The following is an 11,335-nucleotide window of genomic DNA, read 5'->3' as shown; positions in this document are numbered from 1 at the left end:
TGCTAGCTGAAGCCAGCTCCCAAATAGTGGCTGGGGGTCTGAGCCAGGTGCAAAATTGTGGCTCAGAAAACTGAGCTAATCAGTTGTTACTAGCTTAACCCATGCAGAGCATTTGCGTGCAAGTACTGATTGCTCCCCTCACCCCCTGCCACAGCCCCCCTCACCACAGAGATCTCTACCCTCACCTGAGCTGCACTCCTGCTCCTCCATCCCTTTACTCCATCCTGCACACCCCTCTTGGTCATGGCTGCAACATTGTGGTGCCTATTAGCCAAGCTGCAGCCCCCTGTCCCCAGAGATGACCTCACCTGAGCCCCACTCCTCCCCCCACCCTGCCCTCAGGAGCAGTAATGGTTGACCGGGCCCTTCCTCACTGCTACCACTGCCATGGACACTTATTCCCCTCAGGCCGCTGACAGGCTCGGGGCCCATCCCTTGCCCTTGCTTCTTTCTCTCCTCCCTTCTCTCTCCCTGAGTTAACAGATCTTGTTCATCTTGTTTCCTCATCTAATTCACACAGTGGCAGCTGCCGCCTCCTGAAGGGGCTCTTTCCTCCCTCACAACTCCTCTCTTTGCAAACCCCTGCCCACTATCCTTTTATATATAGTCCTCCCCTCTACAATCAAGAACTTCTTCCGATCATTAACAGTTACATTCCAACTGACCTTAACCATCACAGGCGCCTCCTTGCTATCTGCTTATGGAATCCCCACTGCCCTATCACCACGGTGCATTTGCTCGTGAACTCTTGTGAGAGCTGCCACACATGGGATTAGCCACAGGTATGCCTTAGAGAATTAAATATATAGAAGAAGATATCCCAGGTTGACTTGCATGTATATGTGAGCTACTACACTCTGTGGAAGGAGGCAATAGTAAACCCCTCCTATCTTCTATCAAAGAAAAACCACAGGGCTCTGTGGTCTCCAGGAGTGGACACTGACTCAATGGCACACTTTTACCTTTACAGAGCAGGGCTTCTAAAAAAGTTCTAAAGCTGGCCAGCGGAGCTGCATAAAGACCTGGTCAAAGGAAAACAATACATATTTTACTGAGAACACTGAGGTTCAAGAGGTAAGTAATTCACATAAAGCCAACCATGGCAGATAATTTGCTGCTGCTGCTTTTTTTTTTTTTTAACTTATCACTGTTAAATAATCTGTCTACTGCAAACATTCCAATGTCTGCCAGTAGGCCCTGATCCTATCTGTTGCCTGTCCCCCATGTAGCATGAATTTTGGAACTCTGAACATAAACTTATTGCAGATCTTAAGTGGGTTATTGGTTTTACCATTTACTTATTTATATTTAGAATTCTATGCAGTCTAATAAGATCACAAGGCATTAAAAAAAAAGAATACCAGACATCAATAAAACAAATCGGCATAAAAGCAGAGCAACATGCTACTTGGGCAGTAAGGGAAGGCAGCAAATGGACATCCCTGTGGAGAGAGTGTCCCAGCATAACACTGCTTAATATTTGGATTGACTGTACCCAATAAATATTATTATTATTATTATTACATTTATATCCCGCTCTTCCTCCAAGGAGTCTAGAGCGGTGTACTACATACTTGAGTTTCTCTTCACAACACCCCTGTGAAGTAGGTTAGGCTGAGAGAGAAGTGACTGGCCCAGAGTCACCCAGCAAATATTATGGCTGAATGGGGATTTGAACTCAGGTCTCCCCGGTCCTAGTCCAGCACTCTAACCACTACACCACACTGGCCCTCATCAGTATTAGTATTAATAGCAAAATCAGTATTAACAGTATTGTGGATATTGCTAATCTCTTTAAATATTTAAAACATGTATACCCCCTTTCTTAATAAAAACTGATTGATGAGGCAGCTAATAAGACTCTTTAAAGCTCTGCATATCACACTAACTTGAGTTGTCATTGCTTTCTGTTTCTCACTCTGTTTTATCTGATCAGTCTTGGCAGCCATGTTAGGTTCAAGGAAAAGGAAAAGAATAAAGAACAAGGATAGGGAGTTTGCTATCATTCTGAGTGCTAGAAGTAACATCTGCAGAAATATTCTTCAAGCATAGCTGTTGGGAGCAAACGGGGAATAAATGTCATGGACAGTCAGAATGCTTCATGGACTAAGGATTCAAGTTTCAAAAAGCCCCTCTGATGACAAAGCATAAAATGACAAGGCATATGTTTCCTTTGGGGGGAGGGAATACTGAAATACAAACATACTGCCTTTCACAAAAGACAGCAGTCACTACCAAGCCATTACCAACAGAATACGTTGTAGTATTATAACAGCAACATTTACAAGTGAAGACAGCATTTAATGAAGTGCTGTTAAGGAGAAACTTGCTGGATCAGCCCCAAAGTTTATCTCGTCCAGCATCCTGCTTCTCTTCATGACTAACCAGGTGCCTCCAGAAAAGCCCACAAACCAGGGATTCTCAAACTTGGGTCCCCAAATGATGATGGATCACAATTCTCATCCTCAGTCTCAATGGCTGAAGGCCACTGGCTGGGGCTGATGGGAGCCGTAGTCCAACGATGGATCAGATTTGGATCCATCTGGGATCCAAATCAGAACTGTGAAGCTCAGTGGCAGTAGTCTCCTGCTACTGTTGCTCACTAAGGTCTGATCTTCAATGATCTGCTGCCTCTGGCCCTGGAGGCTATATATTGCCATCGTGACTAGTAGCCATTGATAGGGATGTGCACAGAACCGGTAGGGGCCGGTTCGATGGTGGGGGGGGTGGCTTTAAGGGTGGGGGTGGGTGCACTTACCCCACCACCACCACCACCACCACCACCACCACCACTGTGTTTCCCCCACCGGCGCATGAGTCCTTAAGAGTCCATCAGGGCAGCAGCATACTTCCCTGCCACCCCGTGTTACCGTTTACTGGATGTTCCTGGAAGTAGGAACTGTGACTGTGCATGTCGCTCGTGCGCACACGCATGTTGCACATGTCGCATGTACACACCTGAGCGATGTGCACAGTCGCCATTCCTACTTCCCAGTACATCCAGTAAATGGCGGCAAGGGGCGGCAGGGAGGCATGCAGCTGCCCTGATGGGCTCTTAAGGACTCATGCGCCGGCGGGGGGAGGGAAGTACACCCATCCCCGCCCTTAGAGCCATCCCCACCCTGCAGTCAACTCTTCGAGCTGGCGGGGGTTCAAACTGGTTCGGAGGCCCATAAACAGGCCTCCGAACTGGTTTGTGCACATCCCTAGCCATTGATAGATTTGTCCTCCATGAATTATCCAATCCCCTCTCTATCATCTGTGTTAGTGGCAATAACCATATTCAAAGGACGTGGAAAGCTCGTTTCATACTGATTCAGACCATTGGTTAACCTAGCTTTGTACCATCTACATTTGTACCATCTAACAGCTCTCCAGAGTTTTAAACACGAACCTTTCCCAGGCCTACTTGGAGATAACAGGGAATGAACCGGGGACCTTCTGCAGGCAAAGCTTTTGCTTTACCTCTTGAAGTGTGTGGTCCCTCTCTGAAAAAACAAAAACGTGTATCTCACCCTTCACTTGAGGCGGCTTATATAACAATTAATACTTTCTTTATCCCTTCTGAGCAAGAGAGATTGGCCTAAATGAGTTTCATGACTGAGTGGAGATCTGAACCTGGGTGTCTCAAGTCTTGTTCTAACACTCAACACCATTAACATGGCTGCCCCTTTGGGAGTTTTAAGGACAATGATGCTCAGGCTGGTATAGCCAGACCATTGCACAGAAGCACAAAGAGGGCTGTAACATAAACGTGTGCAGTTCTCTCACATACCTTTAGGGAGAAAAGTGTTAGCTTTTAAGGTGTCACAGGCTTCTGCTTTTCCCCATCAAGACTCCACAACCCAAAATCTTCCTGAGCACTTGCAGAATGCCTTCCCTCCACCAAACATACATTGTTGACTGCTTCACATGTGCATCTTCACATAATGGCTGCAGAACTGTGGGTCCAATGGACCTGCGGTTTCGCCCTTTATGGATGTAAAGGACTGCAGCTTGATAGGGTTCTAAGTCCTGAAATACATGATGTAATGATAAGCGCATGCTACTGAATATGTGCAGAACATATTTTCACACTTTGAAGTAACTGCAGCCTGTGCCAACATCCTTTTCAGGGCTCTTCCATACTCCCACATTAGCACCACTGGCATTTTGTTGGGTCCCCCCCCCTTGGGTTATCCTTCCTGGGACACAGCAGTTTTGGGGTGAGATAGTTGGGTGGGATGGAAGAGAGTTAATGCTGATAGATTCTCTAAGGCTGTTAAGGTCATGTGTACATCTTAGGACTTTTCACTTCAAGCTAAATTATTTAAAAAACTAAACACATATAAGGAAACTTTCTTTTTTTGCGTGTGGGGAAGGCGGGGAGTCTTCTGCTACTTTAAGAGCAACACGTTTATCATAGCATACTTTTTCGTGGACTTAAGTTTATGCTACAATAAATTTGGTAGTCTTCAAGGTGCCACAATATTCTTTGCTGTTCCAGACGAACATTGGGGCTACCCCTTAAAGTTGTGCCATCGACTCCTGGTGACCACAGAGCCCTGTGGTTTTCTTTGGTAGAATACAGGAGGAATTTACCATTGCCATCTCCCACGGGCAGAATGAGATGATGCCTTTCAGCATCTTCTGTTATATCGCTGCTGCCTGATATAGGTGTTTCTCATGCCAGCGGGGATTCGAACCTGCAACCTCTTGCTCCCTAGGCAGGTTACTTCCCGCTGCGCCATTAGGTGGCTCAGTAGCGGCCCCTTAGAACATTTTTTGTTCAGAGGAGAATTTCTTCTGATCCGAGAATGGAACGTAGCTGCTCAGCACTGGTCAGTTGCTCTCTAGGGCATATCCTCTGAGCCGTTCTTAGTTTCATTTATTATTACTTCACAAGTTCCAGGAATTGAATCCCGGCGTTCAAAATGCGTTTTGAGGCTCAGCCCTGATGCAGGGCGTGGCCGATGAGTCGGCTGTGGCTGCCCAGCGCTCAGTTGAAGCCTGGAAGTGGAAATGCATTTACTACTCGCAACTCCCGCCTCTGCTGATGAGCAGCTGCTACGAAATTCAGACGAAATTCAGGCGGCTGAGGGAGTGCTTCAGAGGAAGGGAGGAGAAGGACGGAATTAATGGCCTGGGGGCGTGGGAGCAAGAGGCCGGATTTAAGGGGGTGGCGCTCGACGTGGCACTTTGGAAAGGGACTTTCAGGGGAATGAGCGAGGCGAGGCCTCTAGAACATGCGCCGGAGCCTGCTCTTTAAGAGCCGATCCATGCATTAATTAAGGCAGAACGAGTAGGGGCGGTAGCTGGAGATACTGTAGAAGGATTCTGGACTCTACCACTTGTACTGTAGGTGGCAAGCTCAACATTTTGAATGATTCCTCCATTAAAAGAAACAAAAAACACCGCCATTCACCCGCTCGTATCTGTGAGAAAGATCTAGCATAAGTCTCTCCCTGAGGTGCAAATGTTATTACATGCAAGCAGTCTTTAACATAGAGGGGCGTTTAAAAACAACCACTTAGTCTTTAAGTGGTACAGTCCAGAATGCTTCGTTCTGCTTAATGTATAGAACAGCTTGTAAATTTTATTTTATTTTTTATTTTTTGTTTTACATTTTATATCCTGCTCTTCCTCCAAAGAGCCCAGAGCGGTGTACTACATACTTGGGTTTCTCCTCACAACAACCCTGTGAAGTAGGTTAGGCTGAGAGAGTGTGACTGGCCCAGAGTCACCCAGCTAGTTTCATGGCTGAATGGGGATTTGAACTCGAGTCTCCCCGGTCCTAGTCCAGCACTCAGTAAAATTGCATTTCACTGTTTGCATTTATGCATGCTTCGGTGGGAGTTGGATGTTACTTTATTCTAGCAGAGTTCCTGTGCCTTAAACAACTGCATGGCCAGGAAAAACTTAACAAGCTCAGCTTTGTCATTATTATTTATTAATTTTTTAAATAATCAGTGCAGCTCCCTTTTTTAGCGCATAAAACATAGGAGTTTCAGCCCACCGTTTAGCAGTTAAATCAGGAATCTTGCCAGAAAAAAAGTGCAAATCATCCAGTGACTGAGAGTTTGCTTTGAAACAAATCCATACTGCACCAGGTCGAGCAGCAAGGATATTACATTATGAGAGCCTGAAGTCTACTTTCCCTTTGCCTCAGTCCGTGCTCTCTCCCCCGCTCTTCAGCACAGCTCCCCCTATTGTTGCCCTTAAACTAATACCGATTGGGAGTGGGTAACTAGGCAGGCCTCAAAGCCTGTATTAAACAACTATTAGAATCCTGACTTTCCCTTCCTCTGCTAACCCCTACTGTACCTATTGCCAATTGTCCTAATGGGGCAAATCTAATTTTTATACATACAAGGTGCTTAATTTCTCTCTAGTCAGCCTGAAAAAAAGATGCTTCTTGAGCCTGGATAAGAAGCCCTGCTGCTTAATCCCCAGTGTTTGAGAATATGTTGCAATTATTCAGGAATCTATATTATTAATTCTCCTGGGTGTGCCTTGGAATGTGCATCCCAGCACCCAGCTGATTGGCTGGGTGGCGGACGCGCCTGATTGGCTGAGGCGTACCCAGGACACGAGGGCCAGAGGCGGCGGCGGGCCCGGCCATGGAGGCCAGAGGTGGCGATGGGCCCGTGGCAGAGGCAAGGCCCAGGAGGGGGGAAAGAAGGGGGGGGGGATGGCAGAAGTGGCGGTGGGGAGGAGAGGCGGCTGGGCCCAGAAGCAGAGACTGGGGCAGAAGGGGGGGGGGGAAGGTAACCGCTGGCCCCAAAGAGCACACAGATGCTCTGTGTGGGGTCAGCTAGTTATTATTTTTTAAGGGTGGGAGGGACCATAGTAAACATATAGAAGAACAGGCCTTGTTGAAGGAGAACCAGCATGGCTTCTGTAAGGGCAAGCCTTGCCTCACTGACCTTTTCGAGTCTTTGAGAGTGTCAAAAGGTATGTAGATAAAGGTGATCCGGTTTACATAGTAGTGGCTCTTGAGTACACTTGGCAGTCATAGGATAAGGGGACAGGTTCATGTGTGGGTCTGTAACTGGTTGAAGGACAGGAAACAGAGGGTAGGAATAAATGGACAGTTTTCACAATGGAAAGACATAGGAAGTGGAGTCCCCCAGGGATCGGTACTGGGACCAGTGCTCTTTAACTTGTTCATAAATGATCTAGAAGTTGGGGTGACCAGCGAAGTGGCCAAATTTGCAGATGACACTAAACTATTTAGGGTAGTCAAATCCACAACAGATTATGAGGAGCTCCAAAAAGATCTCTCCAAATTGGGAGACTGGGCGACAAAATGGCAAATGCAGTTCAATGTAAGCAAGTGTAAAGTGATGCACATTGGGGCAACCCCCCCTAACTTCACATATACACTGATGGGATCTGAAGTGTTGGTGACTGACCAGGAGAGAGATCTTGGGGTTGTGGTGGACACAGAAACACAGGAAGCTGCCATGTACTGAGTCAGACCACTGGTCTATCTAGCTCAGTATTGTCAGTATTGTCTTCACCGACTGGCAGTGGCTTCCCCAAGGCTGCAGGCAGGAATCTCTCTCAGCCCTATCTTGGAGGTTCACGCAGATGAGACAGTAAATCTCTTCTGGAAAAGTTTGTATGGTTATGTGCAAAAAGACAAGAGTATCTCTTCTAAACATCAATGGGACAAATTGTGGAAATGGACGTCGGATGTAACCCCTCCATTACCTGATGTGCCTTGTAATCCCCCACCCCCGAGTTACAGTACTACCTGCATATACTTCATAACTTGTGTGTTTCCAAATCCTTGTGTGTAAATCTTTGTAGATATATCATGTACAAACATTACAACCACTTTGTATATAATTGTGCTTTGGCAACGTACTGTATGCTTTGGTAGTTTGTTGGTTCAATAAAAAAAATCTTGTCCTATTAAAAAAAATAAATCTTGTCCTACCTTGGAGATGCCAAGGAGGGAACTTGGAACCTTCTGCTCTTCCCAGAGCGGCTCCATCAGCTCATTGAAAGTGTTGACTCAGTGCGCGGCAGCTGTGAAAAAGGCTAATTCCATGCTAGGAGCCATTAGGAAGGGGATTGAAAATAAAAATGCTATTATAATGCCCTTATACAAATCTATGGTGTGGCCACATATGAAGTACTGCATACAGCTCTGGTCACTGTATCTTAATGACACTGTAGAACTGGAAAAGGTGCAGATGGGAAACAAGGATGATCAGGGACTTGGAGCACCTTCTTTATGAAGCACGACTACAGCACCTGAGGCTCTTTACCTTGGAAAAGAAGCGACTAAGGGAAGACATATAAACTAAAAGGTGTATATAAATATGCATGGAATAGAGATGATGGACAGAGAGAATTTTTTCTCCCTCTCTCACAACACTAGACCAGGGATTACCCCATGAAACTGAAGGTCGGGAAATTTAGGGATGACAAGCGGAAGCACTTTTTCACACAGCGCATAATTAATCTATGGAATCCCTTGCCATGGGATGTGGTGATGGCCACCAGCTTGGATGGCTTTAAAAGGGGCTTAGACAAATTCATGGAGGACAGGTCTATCAATGGTTACTAGTCTGACTGTGGGCCATCTCCAGCCTCAGAGGCATGATGCCTATCAATACCAGTTGTGGGGGGAGCAACAGTAGGAGAGAGGGCATGCACATACCTCTTTCCTGTGGGCTCCCCAGAGGCATCTGGTGGGCCACTGTGTGAAACAGGATGCTGGACTAGATGGGCCTTGGGCCTGATCCAACAAGGCTGTTCTTATTGTACATGAAGTGCAGTGTACAAGCTTATTTCCTTAAGTATACCGGTTAGGCAGCCAGACTACAGCTCTTGCCATTTCTTTCCCCACAAAACAATTGTTATGACAAAGAAATAGCGATTTCCTTTGTGAGGTAGATTGCTGGTTAATAGCCCTGGAGGAGGAGCTGATGTTTTGGGAGTGAATGGGTAGGAGACAGCTGGAACTCCATGTATTTGAAAAAGATATCCACCGTGGCTTGGGTAAGGCAGCACCCCACCCCATGAGTGAGTGTGGGAGGGAGGGAAAGAAACGAACAAACCATATTTGTTGGGAGCCAGCATGGTGTAGTGGTTAGAATGCACTAGGACCGGGGAGACCCGAGTTCAAATCCCCATTCAACCATGAGACTTGCTGGGTGACTCTGGGCCAGTCACTTCTCTCTCAGCCTAACCTACTTCACAGGGTTGTTGTGAGGAAAAACTTGAGTATGCAGGGCACTGCTCTGGGCTCCTTGGAGGAAGAGTGGGATATAAAATGTAAAAATTAAAAATAAATTTGGAAGAAACAGGAGAATGAGCAATGCAAATTGGATGAAAGCACTTCAGGGCTTCTTCACAGGAATCTAACATGGGATAGCTTCTTTGTAGGATGGCCTGTTTGCCTCTACTTGTATGTTTGTAAATAAAGCAAATATTTTATATTTAAAAAACCAATCCCAATGCCACAGAATTTCCACAGTGCTCTCTTATCCAAATGCAACCCATGCAATGTCTTACTGCTTGAGGAAGTGGGGAGCACAGAACAGTATTGGAAGGTCAACCCACCCAACCCCATCCACCAACCTGAGGAGTAGCAACGTTGCCACTCGCTGCTTCAACTGTTGGCCCAAGGCCTTGCCACCAGCCAGAGAAGTAGGGGCCATTGGTTTGTTCTTGTTTTTTGCAACCCATTATAAGCTGCTTTGGAATCATTTGGATCAGAAAGGGGGATAAAACTATTCATTATAAATAATATTAAAAGCAGCCATCTCCTCTGGTGACTCTGATCATGATAGACCTATCCCAGAAAATTGTTCCTATGCCCTGCTACATACAGCCTTGGGCACCCAGCACACTGCTCTCCTCACATATGTCCGTTGTGCCATTCCTCAGCCATCATGTGCATCAGGAAGCAGGGCTGTGAGCTTTACTCCAGAAGCCTAGTTTAAAAGTTCCTTTGTTCCCTGCTCTGCTCACATGATGCCACATCTGACACTTTCCACCCCTCCGGTTTACAGGGAGATTGGCAACTCTTTCCAGCTGGTGTCCATAACACTGAACTTCACACACACATGCATTGCTCCAGCCAGACTCACACACCATCCCATTATTTATGGAGAGTGTAGTCCTGTCTAGCAGCTGCAGCATGATGTGAGGCTACATGTGGTGGCGGCTGCTGTAGCTGCTGGATGCAGGAGGACAATTGACAATAGGGATAGTTGGGGTAGAGGAAGGAAAAGCCAGGATGTCAGTCGAGAGTCAGAGTTCGGGCTGGCTGCCACTGCCAGTTGTAAATCTGACTCTCTAGGGCACTATAGCAGAGATCCTCAACGTTGGGCCCCAAGATGTTATTGGACTTCAACTCGTCCACTAACATCTGGGGGCCCAACATTGAGGATCCCTGCTCTATAGCACAGCAGGCAGAAGCCTCAAAAAATGGTAAAGGAAAAAGGACCCCTTTCCCCTTCCACCCTCCTGAGGCCTAGACTTTATTGCTATGCTGCACTGGGGTGAGCACTGGCTTTGGAGAGTGGGAAAGAGAAAAAGTATCTTGTTTCCATTCTGTATCCTCACTCCTCTCCAGGGTACTTATTATAAACGGAAGAGGATTGAGCAGACCAGTTCCTCTCCCGTCCCTTCTCCCCTCATTTTGTTTTCCTGTTGTTTTCAACTGACCCCTAATATTTCATCGCAAATACTCTCAACCATAGATTAAATAGACTCACACAGCCCGATTTCTGGTTCCTGTGGACCCCCCTCCTTTTTTCCTTCCCCAGGTGGACATGGGAGCTGCCCATAGGAAACAATGGAGAATTCTGGAATTTCAGGGCAGCCATGACTGGGTGGACAGCAAATGGTAGCAGCAAAGATATAAGTTCCTCTTCTCCTGTCAACAAGATGTATTACTGTACTACGTTCTCATTTCGGTAGCCTCGACATTCCTTAAGACCTGGTAGCTCACAGGGCTATTCTGGATTTGTTTAAAGATCAAAATTTCTCTCTCTCATATAAAGAGTCAACTGTGAATGTAGCTCACAGCACTACCTCGCTTTGGTATGGCCCTTCCAACTGAGACACTCCATCTGCCAAATAAACTATTATACAGGATGATGGTAAAACAAAACTATCCTGCTGCAGCAGACCAAACACCCATTTTCTAATCAAGCTTTCCCTCCTCAACAACCCCTAGTCCAGGCCCTCTTGCAGATGTTGGACTACAATTTCCATCATCCCTATGGGCAACTGTGGTTGGGAATGATAGGAGTTGTAGTCCAACATCTGCAGGATGGCCAAAGTTGTGCAGCCCTAATTTAGTTACTTCTGAGGAACTCACAAGGAGTGA

Source organism: Hemicordylus capensis, chromosome 2 (assembly GCF_027244095.1).
Source record: "Hemicordylus capensis ecotype Gifberg chromosome 2, rHemCap1.1.pri, whole genome shotgun sequence".
In the NCBI taxonomy this organism is placed as follows: domain Eukaryota; kingdom Metazoa; phylum Chordata; class Lepidosauria; order Squamata; family Cordylidae; genus Hemicordylus; species Hemicordylus capensis.
This window is presented reverse-complemented; position numbering follows the sequence as displayed.